This window comes from Lagenorhynchus albirostris, chromosome 18 (assembly GCF_949774975.1).
Source record: "Lagenorhynchus albirostris chromosome 18, mLagAlb1.1, whole genome shotgun sequence".
NCBI classification, from domain to species: Eukaryota; Metazoa; Chordata; class Mammalia; order Artiodactyla; family Delphinidae; genus Lagenorhynchus; species Lagenorhynchus albirostris.
In genome coordinates, this window is record NC_083112.1 from 22,562,821 (window position 1) to 22,590,109 (window position 27,289).

A 27,289-nucleotide genomic window follows, 5' to 3' on the forward strand; every position below is an offset into this window, starting at 1 on the left:
TGCCAGGACACAAGATGAGGATGAAAGTAGAGATGAAAGAATTGGGGACTGAATGTCTGACCGTCTGTCTACTCTTATAGCCACATAGAGACTTAAATACTGTACCCTAGGAACTTCCAGTGCAAAACTAGGTAGAGGAATATCTTCATTATTTAGATAAAAACCAAAAGATAACTAATTCATAAACTCAGTCTACCTCTCACCAGTGCCACCTATAATTTTCAATCCTATATGTTATCTTCCAAAATTATCAATTGAAATATCATCACCCTTAGAGGTTAAAAATCTCCATGTGATTCCCATTATCTACAGAATCAAATTCAATCTCCCAACACACCTTCATCTCATACCCCTCCACACTTCCTTAAATTTGTTAGCTGTATCAATTTTTAAAATTTCTTTTTAGTATAAAATACTAAGTATAAAATATATATTTTAGCATGTATAAAATAATACACACTCAAACAATATAAAAGGCACAAAGAAAAAATATTTTCTCTTTTTCTATCTCCACCTCTTTCTCAGAAGTAAACTGTTATGCTTTGCCATGTGGCCCTTCAGATATTTTACTCTATATAAATCTTTATGTATTGGAGTTGCATTATAACCTACCAAACCAACTAATGCACATATAATAAAAATATATAGAAAGAGAGAACATTGCAAAGAGAAAGCAGCGTAAATAGAAGTTCAGGCTATTTATTCTACTCCGTGGAGCACAGAGCCTTGAGAGAGCCTGGGACTCCGCTGACCCTAAGGACAGCTGCTTCCAGGCCTGTGGAGGGTGAACATCTCACAGCTGAGTGTGGTCCTAGTGCCTGTAGATGCAGGTTTGATTGTAGTTGATCCTCAGCTGATGAATTTGCTTGAAGACTGAATCCCCTCATTGGATGTGACTCTATTATCTATATGAATATAATATTTTCACTGTTATAATGAGGGTGTAATACACTGTTTTGCAACCAGGAGCATTTTTTTCAAGACTTTATCTATTTTAACCACTACCTGATATGCTATTGCTTAGATGCACTGTAATAATTCATTCAACCTGTCTCTTGTTCATGGGTATTTCACTCCTGATTTTCACCCATTTAGGTGATGGGCCAAACATCCTTGTACATCCACCTTTGTGCTCTTGTTTGGTAGGATACATACCTGGCAGTAAAAACACTGGAATGAAAGGTAGGCACTTCTAAATTTTTGATAAGTATTACCAAATGGTTATATAAAATTTAAACATACTAATGGCGTCCCCTCACTGTTTTCTAAAGAACATTTAGAGTTATTTATTATATAAAAGTACGAAGAAGAAAACTAAACAGTCTCATAGTCTCCACTGAAATTTATAATAGAGAATTGAAATATGTAAATATTAAAACTAAAAAGTAAAAAAAATCTACCTCTCTACAGTCTCTTCTAAAGATAACCACCTTGTATTTCCTTTAAAAATTTTTTGCATGCATATAATAACATTCTTACATGCAAATATATTTATGTATATATCCTTTTAGTAAAAAAAAGGGTTATTATATACATGCAACTTTTCACTGTGCTGTTCTTTCCTTTGAAAAATACATCTTTGAGATTCTTTCCATGTCAGCATCCATAACTGTACCTGATTCTAGTGGCTGCATACCATTCCATTTTCCTGGCAGTTCATAATTTAATTAACCAGTCCCTTACTGATTGATACTTATAATGTTTCAAGTTTCATGTTGTTACAAGTGATTCTTAGCACACTTCTTATAAAAACACACTCATACTCTAACACACTCATTCTAAAAATTGAACATGACTGTTCTTATTTTATTATCAATACATAGATGTAAGTGTAGTGTGGTTATTTATTTATTTATTTATTTATTTATTTATTTATTTTTGTGGTACGCGGGCCTCTCACTGCTGTGGCCCCTCCCGCCGCGGAGCACAGGCTCCGGACGCGCAGGCTCAGCGGCCATGGCTCACGGGCCCAGCCGCTCCGCGGCATGTGGGATCTTCCCGGACCGGGGCATGAACCCGTGTCCCCTGCGTCGGCAGGCAGACTCTCAACCACTGTGCCACCAGGGAAGCCCCGTGGTTATTTATATATGTCTTCCTCAAAAAAACTGTAAGCTTCTTGAAGAAAAGAAACATGCTTTACTCTGTGGTAAATCCTCAGGACCTGGTACATTGTTACATGATAGGAGCTTACTAAATGTTACCTATATGAAAAAAAGGAATGAAAAAAATGCTGCTAGTAAAGCTCTATCTTTTCTTAGTTTTAATGTGAGTCTGAAAATATGCATTTCATGGGTCCATTGATACAGAGACATTTGTTAAGCATCTATTATGTGCTAGACGTTATGGCCTATACGGCCAGGAATTGAAGCAGGTGCATAAATAATGGAGATAAATGGAGATAAGGGTCTCAGAATGCCACAAAGGAAGAGCCACAGGCAATCAGAGGGAGCCAGAGAACATTTCTAGAAAATAGTATACGCTTAAAATCAGACACTGCAGTATTGGTAAACCAAATCCTTTGATTTATAGTATATACCAATTCCCGTGGCCATTTTCAAGCTACCAGAATATTTAACGGTCAAGTCTCTTAAGCCAGTACAACCTTCTCCAGCGTAACACTGAATCGCGGTATCCCAGCCAAGCTTCTGGAAACTCCCGTTCTCGTCCTGTCACCACGACCTCCCAATACCACAGTATTTCAGTTATTGCCACCCCTCCCATGCACTAGACAGGTAAAACAAAGTATTCTTTGGAGGTCTGAGCAAGAGAAGTCAGGGGGCATTAGAGAATGACTTCTAACTGACCTGTCCAGCTGTCCACGCTTCATGGCCGGTCTTGCTGGCCCTCAAAGTGTCCATTCCTGTAATAGGGGCGGGGCGAGTGCACGGTTGTCAGCGGGAGACCCTGAGCGAAGCCATTCGCGCGAGACCTTTAGGACGAGATCCTGAGCACAGTGGTTAGAGGTTCTGCTCCGCCAACAGTCAGCTCCCAGTGGTCCCTGCGGCAGAGAGTGTGGTGAGAGCTGCATTGTGGCCTTCTCCCCGGGGCCCTCCAGGCCCTCTGGCCTCGGGTGAGCTAGGGAGCCCCGGGACAGAGAGCGCTGTGTCCCGCAGAGCTCCAGAGCCCTCGCCACAGCCGCCCACTGGCCGGGCCCAGGCCTTGAAGCAGCAGCAAACGTCTCCCCCATCCCCACCTCCGTGACTTAATGGCGGGGTCTGTCTCCGTGGGTCGTGGTCCATGGAGGCCTCAGCAGCTGCAGTATGTGGACACTGCCATTAAGGTAACAGCTTCAACAAGCTTCAGTCTTTCTGCCCAAGTCTCAAAAATTGGTCCAGCTTGGATCAACTGTCTACCCCTCGGAGGTGGCCGGAGGGCAGGGCTAAGTTGCAGGGACATTGCACGTCATTACTTCAGGTCCACCTCTATGGTTGGGGCTATTGTCAAAGAAGGGCAGCAGTCGCGAGCTGGGAATTAACCTGATTTGCTACAACGTGTATTCCTATTGATCCTATACAAATGGTTCTCTCCAGTTTAAATGAAAAGCCTGAGGACCGGCCGGGTCCTGGGTGCCTGGCTCCCTCAGTTACGTCGGCTGGGCAGGGCCTGGGGGCCTGGCCCTGAGGGTGCCGCCAGCTGAGATCTGCCTCCTCTTCTGGGCCTGGACACTGGCGGGAGGACCCAGACTGGGTGCTGGACGAGCGCTCCTGGGCAGGGTTACCAGCCCGCGAAGGGACCCCATCCTCTCGGCCAGGTCCTGGACCTTGGAGGGCTAAAGTTGAGCCTTGGGACCTCGCCCTTTCTTGTCAGACAGAGAATAACATCTGTTTTGGTGGAGGGTTACAGGAACATCATGACCTGACCATGACCTGACCTCAAAAACAAAGGATCTAATACCAAGAAGTGTGCAACTACTAACCACGCCCCTCCCTCACCTTTCCAATAAAAGGGCTTTGCTTGAAAGCTTTTGGGAAGTTCAGGGTTTTTAAGGCGTGAGCCACGCATCTCCTGAAACGGCCCTGCAATAAACCTCTCTCTGCTCCAAACTCTGGTGTTTTGTTATTGTTTGGCCTCACTTTGTGTGGGGCGCACGGACTTGCCTTCTATAACCTTCCCTCCTTGAAGGCCTCTTTTCCTCATTACATTGCCTAAGCTGCTGAGTTCTTTACTAAAGTTTCCAGCTCAGCTTTGTTGACTGAGCCAGAAATCTAAGAAAGATAAGAAAAACAAATGGACTTTGCAGATTATAAATAGGGCTCCCTGCTAACCAAGCTCACATCCCCTGAGGCTTCAATGTGTATTTAAATATCAAATTTACAGCAGGAATATAGGGCCTGGAGTTTGAGAGATGAGTCAGAGTGTATTTTAAGAGGTATTGGATACATGTTAAGATTATACTTTTCTTTGGAGCCAGGAAACAAAGAGTGTCAGCTGTGCCATGAGAAGTTATAATTTCAAGATCCTGTCTTGGTTGCCCATGTGAGAATCTCATACAAGTTTCTAGAAGAGGGGCTTTACGGGCATTAGTCAATCTTAGCCCAAAGTATTTTTAGTATGATTATTTGGCTTTGGGCTTCACTCTTTATCAGAAATCTTGAAGACAAAATAAAAACAACCAACAAAAAAAATCATATCTACCTCTTTGGGAGTTTGAAATGTATTTTTCCAAGTAGAGCTTCAATTTACAATATTCTCATTCATCAGATCCAGATTTGCAAACCAGTGTGATATTCTAATTTTCCACTTAAACCATGAAAACTAGTACGTTAGAAGAGGTCCCTCGGAGAATTAAATAGTGACTTTGATGATCAAAATAAAGAATGGGGAATCACAGAGACAAAATTTAACCCAACCCCGTTAAAATCAATTAAGACGTATTTTTTTATTTAAATTAAGAATATTGACGCACTATCCCTGAAAATTAGCAGTACATTCATTCAACTTTTTCTATTTTTCTATTCTATTATTTTTCTATCAGAAGGTTTCAGACATGGGGAATTGGTAAAACTAATTACTAGCAAGAAAAAGAATGATGTGTTTTAAAACGACGCACAAAACATCGAAAACCAAAGGCTGAAGCAGGAAAGAACTTAGCACAGGAAGAGGCCTCAAGTAACATGATGACCAGGCTCCATAACCTTGAAGAAAACACTTCCAACCAAGGCCTGCTTCCCAAGGATGCCACCAATGCAGTTACAGAGCCTCATGCTCACAAGGGTCTTGTGCTTGGGGTTAATGGTGTTGTCTTGAAATTCTTAATTTTATCTTTGACTTATGTTTTTTAAATAAGTGAGCCAGTGGAGCATGTACTAATGGCTTGGAGACTTGGCCCACAGGAGGGCCCATCTCAACTGCCCTCCCTCACACAGGCTCTCAACCACCCACCCTCTCATTCCCTGCTGCCTCAGGACATGCCCAGCCTCCCCTTCCTGCCCCTTCCCACCAGAAGAAATAAAGTAGAACTGATGTGCTCCACACCATCTTGGGACAGGATGTGCACTCCAGGGTGGCATCCTGGGCTGGCTGTACCACAGTGTGTTAGGCAGGTGACTCTGGGCGGGGGGGTGAGCCTCTCACCCACCCCTGATCCAGGTACTGTGTACATTGGGGTGCAGAGGTCACAGTCCCTTGGGGGTCACTTGTGGGAAGGGGAGATTGATTTCCCTGCCCCCTAGTTGGGCATACATGTTGGTCCAGTGGCTGGACATTGATATATAATTATATCATATATATAATTAGTGACTTTTATAAGCCTCTGTTTTACTTTTTCTTCACTTAATTATCTCTTTATAAGAGTTAATGTTTTTAGCTGGTTAATCATCTGCCTTGTAGCAGTTCTCTGCCCAGAGTCTCATGTCTTGCTCTAGATCAAGAATCAGAAAATGCCTCTCTGCTGTTCCCTTTTCTTAGGTCCTTAGGTCCTGACTGCTTTGGCAGGGCTGCAACAAGACTTTTTTTTTTTTTAATGGCTCTTTGTTTTCCAGCAGGAACACAGGTATTCCATCATAGCTGGAAATTGATGACATAGTTTGGTGTCATAAACTGGACAGCTGTTCCTGAACAGCTTTCTATAACCAGAAAGAACAAATGAACATCGACCATTCCAGAATCCTATCATTCTGAGCTCAGAGATTCTAAATTTTAATCAGTTTTTATTAAATAGTATTTTACATTAGTTCTTTAAATTAAACTATGTCTTTGAGGTAGGGTTTTTTTTTTTAATGGACACTTTAGGTGATGCATGTCACTTAATGGCAATATTTTCCAGTGAAAATTTTGTGAACATGTATTAACCCATAATGCTTCTAGGCCTGAGCTGTCTGTGTGTTCAAGTTAAACAATTAACTACTTTCTGGGGAAGATCTTGGCCCTGCCTAAGGGTACATCCTCTACCCAACCCCTGTGCGAAGCTGGGGCTGGCCCCTGGTTAGACCCCATATTATTCATAAAATGTCATAAGGAGATGTTGGCCCTGCCTAAGGGTACATCCTCTACCGAACCCCTGTGTGAAGCTGGGGCTGGCCCCTGGTTAGACCCCATATTATTCATAAAATGTCATAAGGAGATGTCAAACCTGCCTTTCTCTCACTTTGTCAGTAACCTGGAGGTTAGGTAAATAGACAATATACTGTGAAGTTCTCTGTGGAACTTTTTTTAAATAAAAAGCTTAGTTTTAAGAAATGTCATTCATGGAAGATTACCATAAGGCTATAGGAATCCACTCCTTCCTCTTGAATCTAAAAGAGCTAAGGAAGAAAAATATTGCTTTTGATTTCATTGCTTTGGTCCCTTGTACACTAGCTATGCTTTGGCATTGGGTCTCTTTGACCTGCATCCAGGGAGGTAAGAAAAGGAAGTCATTCTACAGTTGCCATTTTATTTATCACAGAAATTATTGTTGAGGATGTCGTTCTCCTTGGGAAATCACAGGAGATGTTTCTCTCAGTTCTCAATATCAGGAAGAGCTGTGCATCTCTGAAAAAAAGGGATTTTTCATTTTTAGACACTCTAAACATTGTAATCAATCATGTTGCATTTTGTTTGGCAGCTAGGAAGCTCAGAACCAAATCTGGAACCTCTTCAGGCAATGTATTTCAAGGATTTTGTGTGTTAATTTTGTCTCTGGTTTTATTTTAGTTTCCTTCAGTTATCCTGTAGCATTGTATATATGTTTTCAGGTAGAATCTTAAATAATTTTTGGAATGAAACAAAGGATAAAAAACATGAATAGGGCTTCCCTGGTGGCGCAGTGGTTGAGAGTCCGCCTGCCGGTGTAGGGGACGCGGGTTCGTTCCCCGGTCCGGGAAGATCCCACATGCCGTGGAGCGGCTAGGCCCGTGAGCCATGGCCGCTGAGCCTGCGCGTCTGGAGCCTGTGCTCCGCAACAGGAGAGGCCACAACAGTGAAAGGCCCACGTACCACAAAAAAAAAAAAAAAAAAAAAAACATGAATAAATGACCTTAAGAATGGGGATGGACTGTCCTTGTGTCCCCAGTGTTTTTATGTTTTGGATCTAACCTTCCCTTCAGGCCTGGCCAAAGGAGGCAGGTGCATCTCTGTACCCTCCCAGTCTCTAAAGCAGCGGTTCACTGGGAACTTCCCCACTGGCAGTACCAGGAAAAAGAGGTGAGAGGAACATTGAAGAAGCCCATTAACAAAATCAGTCAGTAATTCATAACAATTGATGGGCTAGAGATCTGTTTTAAATGTTTATGACAGTCTCTTCCAGCTCTAAAATTTTATTTTATTCTATAATTCTATGAGCAGTTGTTAAACGTACAGGTTAATTCTAGTTTTGTAAGTTTTTGACACTCTTGTGACCATTCTCTGTGTTTCTTGAAGCCCTCATCTTGAGTTCTTGCTGCTCAGATACTTCCAGGTCTGTTCAACATTAAAATCTAAATGAAGAGTCCTTGTCCCTCTTCCCACGCCTCCACAGCACAACAAAAATGAGGTTAGCAGCACACTTGCATCAGCCATCCCGGCCCCTATAGAAGTGATTCTTAAAATGGGTGGGAGGGTGATCAAGGTTTACATCCCCATGATGGGATGGGTCAACATCATATTTTCTCCTGTGTGGTGCCCTGAGAAGAGCATAAATAGCATTTCTGGGGGTTTTGCTGTCAAGAATGCATGGACATTCTTGTTTGAGCCTGAGGAATCATTGCACAGACCCAGGTTGAAGGACATTATACAGAATGAATATAGAATGAAATACAGATACAGAATTTAAAATGTCAAGGCCATGGAAGACAGGGAAAGAATGAGGAACCACTCCAAATAAAAGAAATTAAAGAGATATGACAACTAAATGCAACTCATGATTCTGGATTGGGTCCTGAATGAGAAAGGGAGACATTTTGGGGACCATTGAGGAGATGTGAAAGGCGTCTGTGGATTGTGCTTTGGAAAGTAGTGTCATCAGTTGTGTCAGTGCTAATTTCCTGATTGGAAAATTTGTATGGTGAAAGGTAGGAAAGTGTCCTTGTTTGGAGACAATGATGTGGAAAAATATACACTGAAGGATCTAAATATGACAGAGCATCATGTTTGCAACTTTCCCTCATATGACTCAGAAAAAAACTAATAATGATGGGTATATCTATCTCTATATCTATATAAAGACAGAAAATGAAGGAATAAATGTGGTAAAATGCTAATAAAGGGGAATCTGGATGGAGGGATGTGGTATTCTTTAAGTTTGAAATTATTTCAAGGTAAATTATTTTTTAAAAATGTAGGATTTATGTTTATGGAAATGTAAAAATGTCCATGATTTATTTATGTAGATTATCCATATATTTATATGTTAACAGAGGTAAATGTCTTCACCCATCAGATTGGGAAGATCGGGGAGAGGTTAAGAGGGACTTTGCCCTCTTATAAACTTTATAAACACTTTGTAAACAAGTATTTACCTCATTGTAGGAAAATCCAGCTCGTTGAGATTAAGATACCACTTAATTAGAGAAGGCAAAGAGGTCAGTCCTTCTCTGCAATGGCTTACCCAGATGACAGTTCACAGAAAAATACAATGCCAGCCTTTATTTGTTATTCATTCTATTTTCTTGATGTTTAGATATCTCTTTGGATTGAGTGGTCTCCTGCTTTTTGCTAGTTTGGGTCGGTCATTAATTTAATTAAGAGAACTAGTTCCATCAACATTCACATACACAGACTTTCTTGTGCAGTGGATACGTATGGGGCTTTTTACCTAGTACCTTTCTATCTATCATTGGAGACCTCTGAAGAAAACGTGTTTCTTCAACTCTCCTCAAAGAGCTGTCCCCTCCTGTCCACCTCCATGGATGCTGTAGTCCACTCTGTTAGCCCAGTGTTACCCTCCTCTGACACTTACTCACAGGGGTGAGACCCTAACTGAAGCAGAGCCAACAAGCTCTTTTTTCAGGAGTTTTAGACTTGGCACTGAGAGCATCACATTCTCTCTGTCTAAGCGGCTAAAGTGCTGAGGGCTTTCAGCAGCTATCTTTCTGTCAGGTAGATAAACTGTCAAAAAACAAAAAGAATGTGAGGAATCAGGGTTTGCAGGAGCCTAATCCAGTTGTTCCAGAAGCCCAGCCATCTTTCTGACCTTGGTTTCCAGGAGACATGTTTCTGTGCTTACAATAAATACCTTTTTCGCTAAGGTAATTTAAGTTGGGTTTCTATAGCTTGCTATCAAAGGAGTTTTATGTAGTATGTGTGGAAACAGCACAGCATCTATGAAACCACCACTCTGTTCTGGTCTCATGGCAGTTTGAGTCATGTTTCTTGCACAAGGAGATACTTGTCTTGTGACACCGAGTATACCACCTTCAAGCTACTACAAGAGTAATTTGTGTGATGGAGAATGACTCCAGAGCTGGGTTCTTATCCACCATCAAGAAACCTATTTTTCTTCAATTCTCCAAGGAAAGAATATTTACATATGTAATTTCCTACAGAGATTATCATCATCTTAGACACCTGCCTGACACGTAGGCTTTCAGAGTCAACACTGCTAAAGTTGAGGAGAAAAATATTTGGGGGGCGGGGGTGGATTTTAGAAGGATAAAAAGGAACAAAAAATGAAATCTGAAATGTTCAAGTTCTGATTCTCTCTCCCTCTTACCTTCTCTCAAAAATTACTTTGGGGAGGAGGTGGGGGAGCCTCTAAAAATTTCTTTCTGAGTTCTACTCTGCTCCTGCCGCATTAAGCCTAGAACTATCAGTTTTCTTTCTTTATTGGCTTTTCCTTCATGAGGAACTTTTCCACACTTAAAATAGTCAGAGGGTGGGCTTCCCTGGTGGCGCAGTGGTTAAGAATCTGACTGCCGGGCTTCCCTGGTTGCATAGTGGTTAAGAATCCACCTGCCGGGCTTCCCTGGTGGCGCAGTGGTTGAGTCCGCCTGCCGATGCAGGGGACACGGGTTCGTGCCCCGGTCCGGGAGGATCCCACATGCCGCGGAGCGGCTGGGCCCGTGAGCCATGGCCGCTGGGCCTGCGTGTCCGGAGCCTGTGCTCCGCAGTGGGAGAGGCCACAACAGTGAGAGGCCCGCGTACAGCAAAAAAAAAAAAAAAAAAGAATCCGCCTGCCAATGCAGGGGACACGGGTTTGAGCCCTGGTCCGGGAAGATCCCACATGCCTCAGAGCAACTAAGCCTGTGAGCCACAACTACTGAGCCTGCGCTCTAGAGCCACAACTACTGAAGCCCGTGTGCCTAGAGCCTGCGCACCACAACTAGAGAAAGCCTGTGCTCAGCAACGAAGACCCAATGGAGCCAAAAATAAATAAATTAAATAAATAAAAATTTTTCAAAAAGGTAAAACAACCTCCTTACCCATCTTGCCACTTCAACTCTTGTTCCCTCTCATCCATTCTCTGCATCGCAACCAAAAGGCTATTTTTTAAGACATAAAATCAGAGAACTAAATCCCCTGTGTGAAACATTCCATGTGTTTCTCACCATACTTAGACTGAAAACCAAATTTCTGACCATGACCTCCAAACTCTGTCTGATCTGTGCCCTGTATACCTTCTTAGCCCCAAATCCCATCACCCTTTCCCTCACTCACTGTCCTGTAGCCACCCTAGTTCCTCTCAGACTCTTGAAAGTGGTCCAAAAAGTGCTCTTCTGAACCAGACAACCTGTGCTTACGGGGCAGCAACCTACAAAATTCAAGTCTTCCAGAAGCTCACGAAAGGGCTGATGTGCCAGTCAACGAGGAAGGTTCTACCCTGGGAGACAGAGACCCTTAGGACACCAAACCAACGCCTATTATTCTACTGTCAATTTATGAGAAAACTAAGCAGGCAACTGCCTAATATTCCCCCTGCTCTGAGTGCCACGGGACACCCCCCACCGTCATCACTCAGGTGAGACTGCAAAGCTAGACCCAGGCTCCTGACAGTAAATAGAGTGTTATGGTTTATAACACAAGTTTGATTTAGACAAAATTAGGTTCGAAACCTGGCTTTACCACTTAGTGGTTGTGTGACTCGAGGCCTGTAAACCCCTGTATCAGCAACACTTGTCATGAGGCTCATTCCTGAGATCCACGCAAAACCTCTCACCCAGAATCCCTGGGGTTGAGAGCAGAAATCGACGTTTAAAACAAGTTTTCTAGATAGTTATTCCTGTACATATAGATGGACAGCATGGAACTGGTGCTCAAACCAAAACAGACTGATTTATTGAACAACAGAATCTACGACTGATCTCAGATGCAAACAATCCCATTCAGCTTTGCATCTTTCAAAAAATCTTTCTCCAAACATAAGCAATATATTAGATTTTTTTTTTAAAAAAAAGAAATGCAATGAACAAAAGGTCAAGAGTTCCTGGGATATTTAATTCAAAGCCCTAGAGACCTCCTCTTTGACATTCCAAAGGCCCTCAATAGGCCTGTAAATTGAATGTCATATAACCACGTGCACATGGAAATCCATTCTTCCAGAGACCTGCCCTCCCACAGTGCAGTTTCTATCAGGTGGAGACTTATAGCTCATGTGTAATATTGACAGAGCACCCTCATTTGACACTCTATCACTCTTTCCACCCTATATGTGTGTTACAAAGAATCGGACTCCGTTTTTCATGTCTGCTGACAACTTTCCAGCCACATCGTTCCTCTTCTTCTGCTGCCCCACAGCCAGATGATAAGAAGCCTGGGTGCTCCCTCCTTTGGTACCAGCAGGAAATTCAGGTTACGCAAGCCTCAGCACATGTGAGGGGACACTCACTCCATCCCTACACTCTAACCACCGTAAAAAGCCAACCCAGTCGCCCTTTCCGGATCCCCCAAGCCTTTGGACCTGCTTGGGAGTTTGTCCTGCTCTCCTTTAAAAGTCTCATTATGGGGCTTCCCTGGTGGCGCAGTGGTTGGGAGTCCGCCTGCCGATGCAGGGGACGCGGGTTCGTGCCCTGGTCCGGGAGGATCCCACGTGCCTCAGAGCGCTGGGCCTGTGAACAGTGGCCGCTGGGCCTGCGCACCATGGCCGCTGGGCCTGCGCGTCCGGAGCCTGTGCTCCGCAATGGGAGAGGCCACAGCGGTGAGAGGCCCGCGTACCACACACACACAAAAAAGTCTCATGTGAGTAATAAAGCTTCTCAGGCTCTCATAGTGTGTGTGTGGCATCATCAGTCCAGACCCCTGAACTAAACTTGTGGTGGTGGCAGGTCCATCCCATTTCCACAGAGGGACCTAAACAACCTGGGAAATGGCAGTTCCTTCCTTCCTTCCTTCCTTCCTTCCTTCCTTCCTTCCTTCCTTCCTTCCTTCCTTCCTCCCTCTCTCCCTCCCTCCCTTCCTTCCTTCCTTCTGCAAAGGGTCTTAGTTGCGGCACGCGGGATCTTCATTGTCACATGCAGGATCTTTTAGTTGAAGCATGTGGGCTCTTAGTTGCGGCATGCAGGATCTAGTTCCCCGACCAGAGATTGGACCCGGGCCCCCTGCATTGGGAGCGCAGAGTCTTAACGACTGGACCACAAGGGAAGTCCCAATGGCAGTACCTTCTACGTCATCTTGGTGTCCGAAGTTTCTCTGTCCCATCTGCACACAGCTGAAAGAGTCACCGCTCCAACGTGCTGCTCTGATTTTGTCACTTCTCCATTTAAGTTTAGAATTAAAATCTTTCAGTGGTTTCCCTACAAAATCAAGTTCTAAAATCTTAGCATGGCATCTAAGGCCCATAATTTTAACACAATTTTACTTTCTGGTCCTGTCTCCTCTACCATTTTAGAAACTCTATTCTTTAGCCAAAGAGCTGAACTACTGATTCCCAGAGGAATTTTAACATCCGACTTGTATTCACAGTTAGCCTTAGTTTTTCCACTGTTGTCTTAAAGTATTACTTATATATTATGATGTTATTTAAACTTTCAGTTCTTAACGATATTCTTCTACCAGATTTTTAGAAGACAGGAACTTTCTTTGTTTCTCCCATGGGATTTAAGGCAAAGCCTGACCTATCATATGTGCTTACTGAATATTTATTCTTCCGATTTGATTTTATAAAGAGTTATAAATCTACTCTAGGATTTCTCAAGGGTGAAAAAACAAAGGATAATTTTTGTTGTAGACTTTTCAGCCATATTTTATGTTTTAATTATACATGACTTAATGGACTGGGTTTGGGAAAATATTCTTTAATATAAAAATGAAATGGATCTGCCCTTTAGTGTATTGTGATAAACAAATTTGAACTTTTCTCACAATTGTAACTTATCAAGATAAAATTTCCTTAGGCTGAATTACTAAGTCAATTGGTTTGTTTCAGATGTACTGATTTTTAGAGGAATTTTTCTAATCATACACTTTTAGTACAGATTTTAATCATTCAGTTAACACTTTACAAAGGCTCTTATTGCTAAAAAGGGCAACATGGTAAATTTCTTCCATTGGATTGGCGTTCACATGGGCATACACAACAGGGATTTGTGGATCGTTCAAAAAAGCATTGTTTTTTCTTTAAATCCTCCACTCAGCATCCTTCCTGGGCAGATAATAACTCAAGGAGAAGGACTTGGAGCGTCATGGTTCTCTCAGTAACAACGGTTATCACTCCAGTAAAGCTTCCATCACAAAGACACAGGCTATGCTGTGGCAACCATGGAATTCTGACTATTTGTGGGAAGGTCAAGACACATAGGTGGCTCATTTTCCCCTTAAACTTGGTTTGATGCAAAGAAAAGGATAGCCAGCAGAAAGCCTTCTGTAATCCAGAAGCTATTTGAACAATATCTATATCAATGCCTTTCTCAAAAACCTGCTAATAATATTGGAAACCAGATTCTATTCTCATTTATTAGGCAATTTGCTCAATAAAGACAGATGAGTCAATAGCCCTGCACACATAACCGTCTGGGAATTGGGGACTGCAGGTTAGAAAAGACTTTAGTAAAATATGTTCTGGGTCACATACTTGCGCTTCCTCAAATATTTTTGAGAACTATATTAAAGCTTGGATTGCCTGTTTCTACTGTACTTTTGTAAAGTGACACGGCTTAGCGATTGGATCACATGCGTCACAGCTTTCTAAGTATTACATCAGCTCCAGACTCTAAATTCTACAGCACTTTGTCAGTTTTTCTGCTAGCGTCAGCTGCCATTCACTAAAAAGCTCACAGTTCATACATAACGCGCAAGACACTCTCGGTGTCTAGGCTCTTCCCCACCCAACTCAGCACACTTTACGTGTCTCCTTCCTCTACTTAATCTTCACTCCCTTCATTTTTTTCTCTCACTCCCAACTCCTGCATACAGCCTCACATGTCTGAAATAATTTCCATTCAGCTTCTCTCCACATTCCTCACCTTTAAATGCTCCATGTAATTGGATAGCCTGAAAAGCTCAAAATTTCTGAAGTCTCTGTGGAGGAGTTTTCTATCTACCCTATTACTTTGCTAGGCTCAAACATACTTTCCCATATTTTCTTCCTATCTCGTACTTTTCTTGGCCATGTAATATTATAGCAGCATCTAAATCTGGCAGTGGCAAACTATCAACTATTGATGCTAAATAAATCTTCGTTCATAGTGTTGGAGGCTAATAAAGTAGTTATCCAAGATCAGGCTCTGGAAGTCACTAATGATGGCATGTGAGGAACATGTCACTAAACTCCCTCAATTGCTAGAGTTTATTTCATTCTTTTAAAAAAAAGAAAAGTAGCCTAATTTTCCAGCTGCACAAAGCAAAATGGAAGAAAGAAACCACTATCACAAATTGGTGTCAGGTTTCTTAACAGTTGTGTATTTTTTTGAATAACCGGAATCACCACCTATGACTGGTTGTAACACAAGGGACATTTATCTGTAAAATATAGAAATAATTCCATGAAGACTAAAAAGCATAAGTAGAAAGTATTTAAAATATGCTCACATACTTGAAGGATTTCTGGTAAATAAAATCTGAACGTTCCACTGGAATCTTAAATTAGGTTTCTAGTCTTTGCATCACATGAGTAAAATAATCATTCCTAAAAATATACCACATGTTTGATAATTATTATATTCTGTTATTTCTTTTGTTCTTTTCCTGTAATAATCAAGCCAACAGATCCAGAACAGCAGTTTTATATTATAATGTTGCCACCTTTTTATGGGGATCTGATCCTAAATATGACCAGGAAAGTCAGTCCCAAAATGTCTCCTTGGCAATGATCCATTTCTTTGTTCCCATTTCATTCTACAACATTCCCCAAGGGACATACCGAGTATGGGCACTTTTATTTATCAGTCTGCTGTTAGAACAATGGTGAAAAAGTAGCAATACTTACTTATGTTTCAGAGACATCCAGAACTGACTTTAAATTCTTACATATTGACTAACCAGCTTTCAGTTAAAATGTAGATTGAACACAAATGTTTACTCTTTTCCCTCCAGAAACCTCACTAAGGAAGCAGTAAAGGCAATAAAACATAAATCCACAAGTATAAAGAGAACAGGAAAACAAATGACAATAAAAGTTTGAAAGCTGAAAGTCTTATGGATAAGTAGTTACTAACTTAGGAAACTAGAGGAAGCCTGGAAGTGGTTTGAGCTGGAGAAGCCTCAAGGTAACTCCAGAAATAAGCAGGTGCACGTGACAAAACCACCGAAAGCCTAGTAGTTGGGGTATCAATTACCTCTGAAGCTGGGGTGTTCAGGTGAGGCTGAAAACCAGAAGCTTAGTTGAAAATCTGTATAAGAAAAAATTAACCTCATAGATCTCCCTCCTCAGCCTCCTCAGACCACCTCTTCCCCCACCGTAAAAGGAAACAAAAGGTTTGCTCACTGATGAGCTATAGCCTCACCTCACTAGAGAGCTCTACTAAATACAGGGAAAACAGGCCAAATGTGAAATTTCTGAAAGGTGAACCCTCCTCACCCCCATCGCAGCACTTTCTCCCACTCAGTCCCAGAATGCTGCAAGAACTCATAACCCCCAGGCGTGAAATTGGAAGATTCATATCTAGGGAAACTGACTCAGCAGAAAGATCTGCAGATCTTGACAGTTGGGGTTCCTCTAAGAAGACACTCAGCCAGATTACCTTAGAGTGAAGCCCACTACTCAGCAAGGCCCCCTACTCATTCAGACCTTGGAAGCAACCTTTTTCATTAGTAATAATAATGAACACACAGCCAATAATAACAGTAAATCTGAGAAAGACCTACAATATGAAAGACACAGATCAAAACAAAAGAGAGAAAGGAGAGGCATTGAATGAAACAGAAGAAAACTTCCAAAAAAAAAAAAAACTGTAACTAATCCTCATAAAAATAAAATAGATCAGAGGAGTCTGTAAAAAAGCAACATTTATTGAACAAAAACAAATTCTTGGGAATTAGGAAAAGAGCAAAAATGAACATTTTAATAGAAGGGATCGAAGATAAAGTTTAGTAAATCAAGTACAAAGTATGACATATCTGTTCATGAGATAGAAAATAGGAAGGATGATAAGAAAATTAGAGAATCCACCTGGAGGTCCATCATCCTTTTAATGGAATATTCAGAAAGAGAGGAAAAAGATAAAACAGGGAGAAATTATTAAAGAAATAACTTGAAAATGTGTCAGAACTAAAAAAAAAAAAAAATAGCTTCCAAATGGAAAGACCCACTGGATGCCCAGCACAATACTTGAGCAAAGACCCACATCAATTCCTATAGTGAGGACATTTCAGGAGCTGAAGGACCAATAGGAAATCCTAAAACCTTCCGGGGAGAGAAAAACATACGAAGATCAGGAATCAAACTAACACTGATTACATCATGTTGTTCCAACTACTGCAAAATAACATAAAGTGAAATATCAGAACCTAGAAGATGCTGGAGCAATGCTTTCAAAATCCTGAGGGAAATGCTTTTCATGGTAATAAGATACCAAATGATTGATTAATTATAAAACTGGAATAAAGATTACAAGTGCTCGGGGCTTCCCTGGTGGCGCAGTGGTTGAGAGTCCGCCTGCCGATGCAGGGGACACGGGTTCGTGCCCCGGTCCGGGAAGATCCCACATGCCGCGGAGCGGCTGGGCCCGTGAGCCATGGCCGCTGAGCCTGCGCGTCCGGAGCCTGTGCTCCGCAACGGGAGAGGCCACAATGGTGAGAGGCCCGCGTACGGAAAAAAAAAAAAAGATTACAAGTTCTCAAAAAATGTATCTCCTATGAACTGTTTCCTAGGAAGTTACAAGGTGTGCTCCATCAAAACAATGAGGAAAGCAAGAAAGCAGAAGACACAGGATCTAGGAAACAATGGATCCAAAATAGGAGAGAGGCAAAGGGAATCTCCAAAATGGTAATGACAGAAAATTCCTTGGCAAAATTGGTGTGGCAGGCCTAGAGATCAGCCAGTCCGGACTAGAAGGGGAATAGAGAGATGTCTTTAAAAAAAAAAGAAAAAGAAAAAATGATGTGATAGTTGCCTGTTGTGATTGAATATATTTAAAGAGATTTGTATTTCTGGCACAGTTCAAGAATGAATCAATGACAGTAAACAGTATATAGAACTAAACAAATGAAGAAAAGGAGCTCATACAACTCAATATCAAAAAAACGAACAACCCACTCAAAAAATGGGCACAAGATCTAAACATTTCTCCAAAGAAGACACACAGATGGCCAACACAAAAAGATGCTCAACACTGCTAATTATTAGAGAAATGCAAATCAATACTACAATGAGTTATCAACTCACACCAGTCAGAATGGCTATCGTCAAAAAGTCTACAAATAGTAAATGCTGGAGAGGATATGGAGGAAAAGGAACCCTCCCACACTGTTGGTGGGAATGTAAATTCGTGCAGCCACTATGGAGAACAATATGAAGGTTCCTTAAAAAACTAAAAATAGAGTTACCATATAATCCAGCAATTCCACTCCTGGGCATATATCCAGAAAAGACAAAAATTCTAATTTGAAAAGATACATGCACCCCAATGTTCATAGTAGCACTATTTTTAATAATAAAAATCAGAGTGATTACCTCTGAGGACAGAGGTATTGACTGGAAAGGAGCACAAAGAAGCTCTTTGAAATACTGGAAATATTCTGTATCTTGATATGGTTTGTGGATCATGAGTATGTTCACAGATAAAAATTCAACCAACTATATGCCTAAGATTCATGAACTTTAATATATGTATAATATATATGTATAATGTATAGTATACATGTATGTATACATGTATGTAAGGTATGTAATTATACATATGTGTATAATATGTATAATTATAATATAATATATATATATATGTCATTGTAGCAATATTATTCCTCAACAGAAAAGAAAAGTTCTTTGGAAGAGAACCTCTCCAGTCCTCTAAGCTCCTTCTCACTCACTCTGAGCCTCCGTATCACCTCTACCGCTGATTTCCAGCACCCTGCACTCCTCCCCCCCCATCTGCCCTATTTACACTTGGAGTCCAAGCTGAAAGCTGGTTCCCAACTGTTCAGCCCCATGATTCCTCCAGTGGCAGCACGTTATACATTCTCTTCCCCCAACCACCCAGAAGTTAGAGTTTAACCATCTCAAGTTTAATCATCTCATAAATATAGACTGTTCCAGATATCCTAGGCTTCTGTCAGCCCTAAGTAAAATGCCTGCCTGGGGGAATGTGCATAGACTATTTTTACGAGTGCATGCTGTCATCGTATTCCACATTCTAAGCTTGCTGAAGTCTTTCTACCCAGCCCATACCCCAGAAAAGAACAAAGGAAGAAGAAAAAAGACTACGAAGAGATGGCTCTGTAAATTTCTAATCTCCTTTTTTTCCCTCTGATGGCACAAATTTCTTTTCAGCTTATTATAATTCTCATATTTTTTCTGCCTCTTCTTTTCCTTTACACTATTCTTATTCCTTCTTTACTCTCTACCTATATCTGTTATAGTTTAATAAGACATTTGAAGAATGGAATAGTTCTGGAATTTTTATATTTTTATTTTTTACTTTCTATTTTTTTTTAATTTGTTGAACACTAGCATTTATTGAGTGCTGGAAACCAAGCTAAACATTTTCAGTAGAGATCACAAAGTGGTGGTCCATAGACTGTATCCACCTGAAGTTTTGTTTTTAAATATTTGAATTTTTAAAAAAGTTTTTGGCCATGCCACACAGTATGTGGGATCTTAGTTCCCCAACAACTTCCCCTGCAGTGGAAGCACAGAGTCTTAACTACTGGACCACCAGGGAAGTCCTGGAATGATTTTTTTAATTGAATATATTTGGCACATAACACTGTATAAACTTAAGATGTACAACATGTTCTTTGATACACTTTTGTATTGTAATATGATTGCCATTGTAGCACTATTTATCACATCACGTAATTATAGTACAATATTATTGTCTAGACTTAGAATGATTTTTCTAAATTAATGTACTTTTTAGAGCAGTTTTAGGTTTATAGAAAAATGGAACAGAAAGTACAGAGAGTTCCCTTATACTCTCTTCCCAAGATACCCCACATTTTGCCCACAGTTTCCCTATTACTAACATCTTACATTTGTGCGTACAATCGATGGACCAATACTGACACATTATTATTAACTAAAGTCCATAGTTTACATCAGGGTTCATTCTTCGTGTTCTACCATTCTGTGGTTTTGACAAATGCGTAGTCATGTATCCACTATTATAGTATTATACAGAATAGTTCCCTGCCCTAAAAATGCTTTGTGTGCCAATTGTTCAGCTCCCTCCGCCACACCACCAACCCCACTGAACCCCTGGCAACCTCTGATATTTCTACTCTGTTTAAAGTTGTTTTCCAGAGTGTCATATAGTGAGAATCATATAGTATGTAGCCTTTCAGACTGGCTTCTTTCATTTGCCGTATGCGCTGTTTCCTCCATGTCTTTTTCACTAGCTCATTTCTTTTTATCACTAAATAATTTTCCATTGTCTGAATGTACCACAATTTGTTTATCCATTCACCTATTGAATTACATCTTGGTTGCTTCCAATTTTGGCAGTTTTGAACAAGGCGGCTGTAAAAATGTGTGCACGATGTTTTATGTGGACCTAAGTTTTGGCTCATTTAGGAGCACGATCGCTGGATCATATGGTAAGATTATGTTTAGCTTTGTCACAGAATAATTTTCTAAACATTCTAAAAATAAAGAAATGAGGCATTTCTTCCGAATAGGACATGGGAAATAGCCTTCCTTCCATTGCTACTCCAGTCCTGCTCAATAATAAGTCTCATAATACTTAACATGTTAACCTTTTATCCTCTACTTTGCTTCTCTTGAAAAGCCTCTGTACAAGTCAGAATTATATGGACCTGGGTTGTGAGGGAGAGAACCAAAATGCCTTAGACCAAATTTCCTAGGTAAGATCTCTTTTCCTGGGTTAATGAGCTTTGAAAGGAGCTAGGGCAACCTTGACTCCAAGATCAGCTCCTCATGGCAGCTACTTAACCTCCCATAGCCTCAGTTTCCCATCCGTAAAACGGTGATAGAAATAAGAGCATAATGACACTGGAGAAAGGATTTGATGAGATGCCATATCCAAAGCTCATAGGACACAGCCTGGGAAACAGGAGACACTCACAAGAGTTTACTTCCCCCCTTTGATTAAGACTGCTTGTATGCCATACTATATTTTTTCCTCCCATTTCACTGGAGCAATACAAATCGTTAGCCTATCTCCACTCAGGAGACCAGGAGCTCTCTGATAAGACTTTAAAGTGAATTCTTGAAAAAGTCTTGAACAGCGTACTAAGAATGAGTGACATTCTGTGGACATTATTAGGATGGAAACCGACCTTGGCAGCTCTCTTGATAGTGTTACTCCTTAATGCTCTTTAATGTATTACCCTCCCTAGAGCATCTGCATTTTAAGTGAGGATTCCAGAAGATAATACAAAGGAATTAGTGCCCAATGGAATTTTAATCAACCCTGTGGTTCACTCCCTTTAACCTGACCTAGGAAATACCAGTCTTTCTGCAACACAGACCAACATGTCCACAGAATTCAACTCAAGACTCTTCAAACAACCATGGAATGTGGGATCATCCACCCTACAAGGATTACAAGGTTCAAATGAAAGGAACACCATGGTGTTGAGACTGATCGGAGCCTTGTGAAAGTGAGAATGCTGGTTTTTCTTTTTTTATGGATGTGAGTATAAAAATTATTTTTTTGTGGAAATATATCTATCTTTAGGCGTGTTTTAGCCCTAGCTACCACAGAGAGTATCCAAAGTTAAGTGACTTGACAGAAAACAAAAGTGTTGAGATTTGCTGATCACTTCTAGGCTGTGTCAGATTTCTTAGAGCTAGCTCAGTGCTTTAGTATCATAATAAATTATATAATTCTTTTTGTCTCTTTGATTACCAGGGGATTAACAGCTGTTTTAAATGCACCTATGTTATGAGCATCTGCCAGTCATAGATCCTAGTATTCTTTCCCCAAGACAATTTACCTTCCTAATTTTCAGGGTTATATTTGCATCATGGAGCCAGTGTTTTCCCTTCCTCAAAAGAGCGCAGTATCCATGTCTCATTTGCCCCTGTACTTCGTGTACATGGTGCTGAATATCTATTGACAGACACCATGGTCTTATTGTAAATCAAGAAATTAAAGATGCCAATTCTCTCTTTACAATGTGATTACCAATCCTATGGTTAACAATTTCCACCTTACAATTTACAGATTCCCCAAATCACAGATACCATTGTAGCACAGAATTTTTTCCATAAAGTTCAGTCAAGCATCATTGAAAACTTTTAATTGACCCCTTAAGACCTTCATAATTCTATAAATAGAGGATAGACTCATTTATGAAGCAAATAGTATGAATTCTGTCTGGAAAATTTATTGAAATAGTGTGTGAATTACCTTTCCTTGTTTCCTTATGGGGCACATGGTGAAAGCACTCATATCGTGAATCCAAACCACCACCAGTGTGGCATTCCCACTCCATAATTTATCCCAAACTCCTAGTTTGCTGTATAAGCATCTTTTTCCTAGATTTCTTAGCTTTCTCCTCACTTTCATGCCAACACTCTTCACTGGTTGGTTCGAATTGTTTGTTTTTTTCTGTTTGTGCCTTTGTTTAGCAGGGGCATTTTCCATAAAATACAGAGATTTTCTTGCTTCACAAAAGGTGCGTGGATGGGACGATGAGCTAAGAACCATAAAGTTGGTCTGAGATGAGGATGCTTGACCTTGGATAGGTTTCACCCCGGGAAAGTGACTCACTACTGCCAATGACCGTCACCTCAGTGTATAGGACTTAAATATGTAGTTCAGCAAAATTCAAAAGACTACGTTCTGTGGACCATTCGAGTTACTTAGCTGTAGTCAAAACCACACATCTTAATTCTCTGAATGCCAATAGCCTTATAATGATTTTTTTTTAATTCTAATATAATTTGTGAATAGACACCCTTTTTGAGACGGAGTGGGAGGGAGACTAAATTAGTGAACGCTGTTGTGAGTGAGGAGCTGGGTTGCTTGCTTTATGCTCTACAGACATGACATCATTTAATTCTCTCAGTAACATTATGAAGTAGGTATATTGTTCCTATTTTTAAAGAAATGAAAGTTCTGAGAAGATTTAAACTTCCCAAATATTATACAACTAATAATTGACTGGGAAATAATTCAAAACTGGGTCTGTCTGACTGGAACCTTGATGCTCAAAATGTCCTCTGACCACAGCATCAGTGTCACTTGGGAGGTGGCTGAAAATGCAAACTCTCTGAGAAACTTAAACTAGTTTATAGATAATTATAGATCGAGGCCTACAAAATCTCATAACTGCCTAGGAAAGACTGGAAAACTAAGAAACTGAAGCACAGAAGGATGGAAAAGATTGACAAAGTTGAATTCACTACTTAATTAGGTAATATAAACTTTGAATCTGTTCTTTTCTCTGGGAACTTTGTACCCCATCCTCAGGTTGCTTTAGATTTCTCCTTTCAAACATTCTCCTCTGCTAGTCTTTCAGATCCCAATTAGTGACGAGGCCCCAGTTGCTCAGGCCTATCCTAGGGGTCATCTTTAATTATTCTTTTTTCATTGTCCTGCACGTAACCCATCACAACTTCTTTTAGATTCACCTCCAAAATAAATAGCAAAAATCAATCACACTCCACCATCACCACCCTCATCCAAAACACCCCATTTCTTTCCTGGGTGACCTTGTAACTCACCACTCATCCCGATTCTACTTTCAACATCTGCAAGTCATTCACTACACAGAAGTCAAAGTAATATTTTAAATTATTGTTAATAATTACTTACTGTATTTAGAATAAAGTTCAAACTCCATGATCCAGCAGCTTTTTCTACCGGCCTGTTTTTCATTTATCACACGCAACACTGGCCTTCCTTTTTTTCTGGAACACGTCCAACTCATTCTCCCCTCAGGGTCTTCATACTTTCCTCTGTCTGGGAGGCTACCCGCCCCCCCAGATCTTTCTGTGCCCCTTCTCATCATTCACACATCAGCTCAAATATCAACTTCTTGGAGGAGTCCTACCTGACCATCTTAACTAGGCAGCCCCTCCTGATATCTGATATTTATTCCATTTCCCTGTTTCATTTTTTTCCTAACACTGCTGCGAGTTAGGTTCCCCAGGAACCAGAGACTGAGGAGTGGTTTGCATGTAGGAAGTTTATTAGAGGTTCTCTTGATCAACACCTGAGGAAAGAAGGAAAATAAGAGGAGTGGATGAAGGGAGATGTTGGGCTACAACTGCAGTCTTAACAAAAACCTCAGCAAACCGCACAGTTGAGTTCCGAAGCTGCAAGATCTAGAGATACACCATTTTAGCAAGAGGCAACAAGTTTGGCATCCCCAGGTCAACCAGTTCCGGATGCCAGGGGCTCTCTTCAGTTGAGACAATTCCCAAAGTAAGCTGACAGCAAAAGCTATCTGTCTGCAGCACTCCCAGCAGCTTGGGGAGCAAGTTTTTTGGTCCTGAATGAGGGTCTAGGTAGCACTTCACGGAGGTCACGAGTCCACCCTTTGAATCCACTGCTCTGTATACATTCTGGAGGCAGCTTTGTGGTGTATTCTTCCTCAGGGAAACTTACTGAGGTTTAGTGGCAAGAAACACAGCCCCAGCTGAGCAGCCAGTCTTGGGATCACAAGTGAAACGCATTGTCTCCTCCTCCACCTCCATTCTATATTCTCCTCAACCTCACCTAGCATCTCCACAGGTCTGGGTGTCTTACCTGGTGGCATGAACCTGACCAGAGGGGTCTGAGCTCCCAGTCACCACGTCCTTCTCTGACTAAGGTTTCTAAACTTGCCTATTACTGTCAACACTGGGCAAAGTAGTACCAAGAGGCACCTAAAAAAATCACTTGGGTGCCAAATATATTCTTCCCTGCTTCCGCTGTATGACAGTCTCCCAACCTCCTCCTGATGCCACGAGTCACCCCCTTCTTGCCTGTTGGTCCCTTGGCACGAGGAACCCAAAGTGCTGAGCTGTCGATTACAGTTTAATAGGACTCTGTGTCCTCTGGTGGAAGGACCAGAGGGAACCAGGACAGAACTCAGAGAAACAAGGAGAGGAAGAGAAATTCTCCAAGCAGGTAACTGGAGTGATGGTAAGCAGGGCCATTCCTGCCCTGACCCCTAACTCCTGGAAGTATGTATTCTACCTACTGAGGATGTCACACCGTATAATATTCGTTGATATCAAGTACACAGTGCACCCTAGATGATGACCCCCACTTCCTTACCCTAATCTCAAAGCTGCTGCCTCAGCTATGCCTTGAATGTACCATTCCAGTGCTCTGCTGAGCCAGTCTCTGATGGTGCAGTATGTGATAGGACCAGTGCATCTCACAGTCATGTACCCACTCCTGCATTTTGGTGTGTCTGTGTGGCATCCACCTGGGGAAGCTAGTCGCTCCCAGCATCCCTGCAGTGAAGCCTAAGAGCACATCCCCTGTATCTGCAGCCATGATAGTTTTAACACCAAGAAGTCTCACCTTTGTGACGATGTCATTGTCAGAACACATTTTGGAGTCAGTTCTTTCCTCAGCCTGGGGCAAAGTTGTAAGAGTGAACTGGCAACCCTTTTAGGGCTACCACAAGCTTCAGAATATGATGGAGAAGCAAAAAAAAAAAAAAAAAAAAAGTCAGGTTTTGATGACTGGAATTTCTGGATCAGTGTGGCCCTCAAGGGCTATGGTTCCAGCTACCACAGGCCTATCCTATTAAAGTGTTTGTAAGGTTTGGGGCCTCCGTTGATATTTATTCTGTTTTACTCCAATCTCAAATTGCATTTTAAAGAAAACAAAAGGAAAAATTGTATCCTTTAAACTCACTTATTAATTATGTGCATTTGCCAATTGGATGAAAAACTAGGTGACAACTTCTTGCCAAAAGCCAAGTGGAACTGAGGTTAAGTTTTGTATTTACTTACCTAAAGAAAACCACATGTAAATATAGTTAATATTTTATGTGTAGAACTATCTATCTGTATATCTGTGTACATTTATGTGTATTGACATATAAGGACATAGCAGATGTCAGCTGATTTCCAGATCGTGAGCCTTGCAATATTCCATTACAAATATACTTTTCAAAAGCAGAATTTTTTACTCAATGGCTAGGACCAGTCTATCCAAAATACACTTTTAATAATGATATGAGATATGTGGAAAATATGAGGGAGAAAAATCTATGAAAACCACTAATGCCAAAATCAAACTGAAGATGCAAGGCATGCCGAGGTCGTGCAGAGGGCGTGCTATGTGGACACGAGCAGCTGAGGTAATCAGCCAGGTTCCACAAAACAGCCCTCACCTCAGTTGCAAGGGCCAGTATAGGACTGTATCATCCACCCTGTTCTTTCCTCTTTGGTTTCTGCATGAACCTAAATAAGTCCATTCTTTATCTGGAGGGGTGTGTCCACCTTCTGGTGTGGGTCTGGTTATTGGCTTCAGAGAGGAACCGGAGTATTGAAATTGGCCCTGGAAATCGTGGTTTACAAAGCCTTTGAGCCACAGTCTTATTTGCGCAGGGATAGGAGTTAGCTACAGGGAGGAGGCAGCTTCTGCTGCTGCTGCGGCTGAATTTCAATAAGCAGAAATCAGTCAACAAAGTCAGGACACGGGAGCCCTGACATGGGAGCCCTGACAGGCTCCGGCCTCCTCTGAGATGAGGCCAGTCTGGGGACTTCAGCCTGACACAGAACTTTTTACATCTAATATTAAAGACACACGAGCAATGGCACGTCCCCAGGAGGCTCCTTCTCTGAAGAGTGAAAGTCATGGCTGTGTGGCCTTCTCATTCCTGCTCTGTTGTCTGAAGCCGCGCAGAAATAAAAGGCATCTTCTTTTGAAGAGAGTTATGGGAAGAATGCATAATAGTTGCTACTTAAACATCTTACCAAGATAATTAGCAAACAAATGCCACAGGTTATATAAATTGAGTGAGTGAATTTAAAATTTCATTTTGTCCTTAGATTTCCCTTCCTTAAACCTTGAGAGCCGGAATAAATCAACTCCACATTTTGGAGGCTAGACAGGGTATTCTAGAGTACGGTCACCGGGCAAGCAGGATTCAAGGGTGCCTGGCAGACCCCAGTGTGTTTCTGGTTTTATCCAGTTGTGCTTTGGTGGAAAACATTTAATAGCAGTAACTCCTTCAGTTATTACTCCTCGTAGGGTGTCTCTGATACCTCTCGACTTACTTCACTGACAAAAAGCATGCTTTTAATCTGCTTTGCATCACTGAGCCAACTGAAAAAAGGGGGAACACAAAACGGGTCCTGTTCCTTGTGAATTATTGAAGCACGTTGTCAGCAACTATAAACCCTGGAGATGGATGACAGCCTCAGAAGCAGACAGAAGACAGCCCAATC

General features: G+C 41.4%; 1 protein-coding gene across 3 annotated transcripts in view; it reads right to left on the reverse strand.

The window, feature by feature from the left end:
• Window positions 1-728: 728 nt before the first annotated feature.
• Window positions 729-27,289, reverse strand: part of LACC1 (laccase domain containing 1) — a 67,634-nt gene continuing 41,073 nt past the window's right edge. Inside the window, exon 9 of one of the 3 annotated variants that reach the window (XR_009536848.1) lies at window positions 729-905. The gene's annotated coding sequence lies outside the window, so the exon portion shown is untranslated. Of the gene's footprint in view, window positions 906-6,865; window positions 6,973-27,289 lie in introns of those variants that run through there. The other 2 variants (XM_060129472.1, XM_060129474.1) reach the window with 2 other exon arrangements.